This window comes from Solanum lycopersicum, chromosome 10, assembly GCF_036512215.1.
Source record: "Solanum lycopersicum chromosome 10, SLM_r2.1".
Taxonomy (NCBI): domain Eukaryota; kingdom Viridiplantae; phylum Streptophyta; class Magnoliopsida; order Solanales; family Solanaceae; genus Solanum; species Solanum lycopersicum.
The window spans coordinates 45,078,524-45,084,822 of NC_090809.1; positions in this window are offsets into that span (position 1 = coordinate 45,078,524).

Sequence of the window (6,299 nt, forward strand, 5' to 3'; positions counted from 1 at the left end):
ATTTTCGATAAATCAAGAAAATACAATATTTTTTGTCTATCATATTTTCAATTTAGTTAGAGATTTAATATTTTTGAAAAAGGTAGAATCCTTTTGATGAGTAAATTGATTTTGAATTCTATCAATTAATGGGGGTCAAATGCAATTATTATTTTCTTAATAGATGTGTCAAGTAAAAAATGGACAAGTAATAGGGAGAGAGGGAGCACTTACAATTTTTTAACATATCTTAGTTAAAATATCTAAAAAAAAATTATATCAAACTTTAGGTGTCACTACATGTGTTAAACCGTTTTTTAAAGAAACACCTTGCAATAGGTTAAAGAACAAAAAGAAAGGCTTAACTCATCCGCAGCCCCTTAAATTGTCCACATAATTCGTTTAAATACCTCAACTAGACCTAATACCTATTGAACACCTCTACCAATCAAGATTTGAACCGCTTAAGTTTTTTTTTTTGATCACTTTTCATAAATTGTGTGGTGTGTGTTAATAAGCTCGTTACATGTATCCGATGTGTATAATATGACCATTTAACAACTACCACGCGTGTTCATCGTGTATTGTTAATGGATTAATTCAAACTAATATGTATTCAGAGATAATGACTATTCAGTTAGCTGCTGAAATTTGTGTGCATAAAGGCTTCACAAATGTGGTGATTGAGACTGATTCAACCATTGTTAGACTGATCATGATACAAGAGGTGTCTGCACTCTGGGCTGTTGATGCAATAGTCAGGAAAATTATTACATTGTTGAGGGATATGCGATTTTCTCATGTACAGGGAAGGAAATGTTGTGGCAGATAGCCTAGCTAATTATGTCATTGATGAGGAGATTTCTGACACTTTTGAGGAGTTCCACCAGCTGCCTGCACAAGCTAGAAAGCTTATCAATGTTGATAAAGCTCGGATTCCTTCGTAATGGGCAAAATCCCTAAATCGTTAATTTTGGCAGAATTAAAGCGATTTCTTCCAGATTGAAGTTGAAATCGCTTGGTTTGTGTTTTGATCTTGAAGATTTCTCCTTGTAAGCTAGGATTGTTAATGTTTGTTTTTTTTACATGTTTTGTGAAATGAATTCAAAAGGCTAGGGTTTTGTTAAAATCTAGGATATGTGATTTATTTTGTCCCTCATTACAATTTCCCAGTAAATATGCTTTTAAGCTTTCATTTTTAATTGTTGTATGGGTTATATGAGTATATTATGCAAATCTTAAGTTAGGGTTTGTTTGATATTTTGCAGGGTTACCTAAAAATTGACCATGGAGGAGATTATATTTACAAACATTTCTCATGGTGAAATCTTATTCGAGATTACTGTCCCTACTCATGTTGAAAATGGTGTGTCAATACCTAGTTATAAGGACCACTTTTCCATTTTGGAACTACTGTGTTATACTAAAGAATTGGGCTAAGAAACTGTTGGAGGCTTTTGTGTTTAGGATTTATTGAATAAACAATTTGTAGTAATTACATCTAACCAACATATCCTACACATAATTAAAGACTTAAAACATGAGGACACTTTTGAAGTATTTATCTGTCATGTATTAGATGTACCCTTACTTGACATTGAAAGACCTACTAGCTATCTAACTAATAATAGTATTGATGTTGGTGAGGCTATTGACCTAGGTAGAAAGGGTGAGGTTGTTAACCTTGGTTGGTGAGGGTGTTGATATAACCTTGGTGAAGAGGGTGAGACTGTTAACCTAGGTGGTGAGGGTGTTGATATTAACCTTATCTTAGACTTTCTTTCTTCACAACCTGGTACATCAAGTGAGAAGATTCTATATGATGCAACAAAATTGAAGAGTGATTCGCCAACCAATATAAATATTGGCTTAAAACCCATGGCCTAAATGGAAGGTAAAAGATGCAGTAGGAAAGCAAAAAAAACAAAAACAAAGGGCCTTGTGGAACCTCCGAGAAGTAGCTTATTTGGAAAGCTGTTATGATTTTGGCCTATGTCAAAAGGGTCTTCAAAAATCTACTCTTTAATTTATTTGAACACTTGTGTAATGTATTTTTAAACACGCCTTGTATTCGCAAGACTATGTATTTTGAACCATGCTTAGCAGCACAATGATTTTTGAACAATAACTAGACAGTCTCTCAATGCATTTGTGTTATGTATTTTTCAACCATACCGTTGTATTATGTATTTTTCAACCATGCATTTGTGTTATTGGCTCAATTTCTAAACAACAACAAGATAATTTCTTGATGCATTTGTGTTTGTCTCGGTAAGACTACTCAGTCCGAGAACTAATTGGTCTGAAAAATTGCCCTGCTTTCCAGAAAACATGGCAAGTTACAAAAAAGAGGCAAGTTACAAAAGAGACTGATCAATATGAACTTAACATAGGCCTAATTATTACAAAACAGACCAATTTGGTACAACACTAATTGGTCCAGATTAGCCTCCTGACTACTATAAAACTAAACAATTTAGTACTATAATTTTGAACTACTATGAAATACACCTTATTAAAGAACCATTTTATAGTTAGCAGGCAAAGAAAAACACTTACAAGTCGGTTAAATGAAGAAATATGGTCACAAACATCAAGGATTGATAGGTTTTGGATATCAGTTGAATGGGATGAGACTTTCAATAGATATCAAACTATCTATTACATCATAATGCTCTTAGATTAAACCAATGATGCTAAAATGTGAAGAATGGGTTACTTTAAATTTGAGAACATGTGGTTTTAGGTTGAAGTCTTCATGGAGAAATTAAAAGAATAGTGAGAGAACTATGACGTTACTTGCAGTCCTTATCAGGTACTTATGGAGACGGTAAAAAGGTTAGGAGGAGAAATAAGAAATGGAATAAGGAGGATTTCGGAAGATTAGATAAGAGAAATTGGAGAAGTTAGCAAAACTCGAGAACTGAATCAGAATGCTGATTGCAGTCAGCTTAGGCAAGGATGCGAGGCACAGCAGCCTGCAGCTTTGCAAGAGCTTCCAGTTCCTCCTTTATTGCTTTAGTACATAAGAAGAAGGGTGCCGACCATCTAAAAGATTTTAGGACCATTAATCTGATAGAAAATGTTTATACAATTATATCTAAGCTAGTTTGAAAAAAGGCTTAGAAAATTTGTTTCTGATAAACAAAATTCTTTCTTAAAGAGAAGGAAGATTATAGATGCTTCTCGTATTGCAAAATGAGGTACTGAACTGGAGAATGAAGTAAGGGGAGCCAGAGATTCGATGTAAACTTTATGTGGAGAAGGGATAATGATTGTTGGTGACTTCTATTTAACATCTCACAGCAAATGGTTTGTGAACAAAAATGGATAAGTTTTGTGTCGTATTCCATTTTGGTAAATTTTGAAGCTGTGGGAGGGTTGTCACAAGGTAACCCTGTGCTTCTTTTTCTTTTATTCATTTCTGTAATGGAAGCTTTCCGTAGCATGACACTAAAATCAGTCCAGAACCAATGGATAAGAGGTTCACAGTAGGGTCCAAAACAGGAGAAGAAATTTCAGTTTCTTATCTCTTATTTGCTGATGATACACTAAGTTCTTTTGTGAAACTCAAAACTGGCCAACGGAGACATCTGAAGATGTTGCTTATTGTGTTTGAAAGAGTCTCGGGCCTGCTCATTAACTTGAAGAAAATCAGTCAATTTCTAGTTAATACAGTGCACGTAACACAGGAGGTTCTTGGATGCAACATAGGATCTCTTCCCACTACCTTTAGGAGCTAAATATAAAAGTAATCAAGTACCTTTCATTGCGAGAGAGTATAACTTTGATCAATAGTTTGTTGGATAGCATTCTAACATATTTCACGACCTTGTTTCCAATCCTAGGCAAGGTTATCAAGCAATTAAACAAAATAACAAGGTTTTTAGGGAATAGAACATTACACAAGTTTCATTTGGTGAAATGGGCCAAAGTGCCAAGGAGAATGGACGAGGCTTTGTCAAGAAGGTGGTGAGAATTAAGCATGAAGGGAACATAAACTGGCATAACAAGATCGATAGATCATCCATTACATGGTGTTGGTCCATGGAATCATCTTAGCAAGTTATGGCAAGAATTTACTGGCAACAAGAAAAACACACTCTTCAGCTACATACCTGTACGGTCTAAGGAGGGTAGAGCGTATGCAGACCTTGCCCCTACCGAGTTAGGATATCCATATATGAAATGCTTCAAAGAAGAATTTAGATTTACTTTTGATTAGAAACAACTTTAACACATTATGGTTCATTCAATACTGATTGTCAACTTTGTCTATCTGAGCTTCATCATAGCAAAGTTAGTCCCAAACCTGGATAAATTTAGAGTTACATTAGGTTTGTTGACAGCTAGCTAGCTAAAAAATAGTCTCTATATGAATTCTCTAATTTTACCTGAGTAGAGCAGAAAGGATGCATATAACATTATTTGGGAAAGGTAACATTATTATATAAAATTGTATGTAATTCAGCCTACGATGAAACTGCATAAAATGCAGGGTAATACCTTATGCATTCTTCCTCCATTTCAAAACACAGATTTTGAACTTCTGCTGATCTATTATTGTATTACCATATTCCAACAACTATAATTGTTAATTATCTAGTATTATAATAATGTTACTAATCTTTCTATATATTTTTACACTTCCTTGAATAAGTAGTCCAAGATTGGAGATGCATATTTACCAAATGACAAGATTCTAACATCGATAAAATTAAAAGGAAGTGAACATGCGGACTATATACATACATACATATATATATATATACTAGTTTCTGGGTACGCGCCACGCGCGTGTGGCCATATAAATAAAAATATTTTTGTGAAGATCGTATATTTTAAAGTAATATTATGTGTTATAAAATAGAAAATACAAATTGCATGTTCTTAAAATTGATAAGTATCCTATACAGTGTTTTTGTTTTTAAGATCTACAATATTTAAATGTTATGTGCTTTGTTTATAAAATATGTGTAAAACCAGTAACATATAGAAATAGTTTACCGTAAAATTAATGTTGTGCATTGCACATATTAAGCCCTAGCAAGGAAATTAAATAATAAGTGACATGACTGTATTTTTCACTAAGAAATTTCTTTGACGAATCCAACAACATCCATAGCTGAAATTCTTGGACAAATCCAAGAACTTTCATAACGTATTTTAATAGCCTTTAACTTTGACATTGATTGAGAAAAAACTGCTCAGAGAATTGATATACTCTTCTTTAGAGTCCATAAAAATGGAGAGGGAACTTGAGGAAAGTGAAAACTATTCTTGGCTTTATATAATACTTTCACTTTAAATGATTAATTAGTCTCTTTAGCTTCTTTTCATGTATTGATCATAGGAAATAACATATATTAATATATTAATTATGGGATTCATTGTATTGAAATCTACAACTTTTAAGATTCTAGCAATGTAAAGGTAACTGCTTCTATATTTTAGTTAATGTGCAACTTAAATCTCTACCTATTTGCTCTCATTAACTAACATTTGTCTCTTCATTTTCTTTAACATTTAAATTATTTAATTTTTATAACTGTTCAAATATTCTCAATTCATTAATAGTAAAAAAAGTTTGCTGCTCAATATTTTTTAAAAATAAAATAATCAAATATGAATCTAACATTTTTATTTAGTATAGGGATAAAATGGTAATTCAACTTTACATATTGGAGCTTCCCACTTATAATATAATATGATGTAGCCACCATATACATGTGACATTTGCTTTTTTAATTTCAACTTTATCATCTCAAACATAATTTTCAAACTAAATAGGTGATTAAAATCTTATAATTTTTTTACATAATAATAAGAATATGTTTTTGGTTAATGCACCTCAGTCCTGACCCAGATATGTTTACCAAGTTCTTTTCGGTAATTCTTTAATTTCAATTTTTTGCATGTTATGTTTAAAATTATAAGATTAAAGAACATTTTGTTACATTTAATACATATTTTTAGTTTAAAACTACAAGATTCAAAAGTTTCTTTACTTTCTTAAACTCTGAGGCTAATTAAAACCAGACAGACTAATTGAAAAAGACTAACGGAGGCAGTACCTAAAACTGAAGCTGGAGTTTTCCAATTGCCAATTGGAGTAAAATTTATCTAGGTTGTGCAGATGAATATACTCAAATACGTTCTGCAAATCCCTTTGGTTTTAATGCTTACTCTGTGATTTGCAGGATTTTCACTATTTGCATGGATGGTGTTGGACAAATTGCACCCCGTAATAATGGAGAACATCTCTGTTAGGAAGATTATAAAGGCTGAAAAAAAATGCTTCAGGAAACGAAATTGCATAT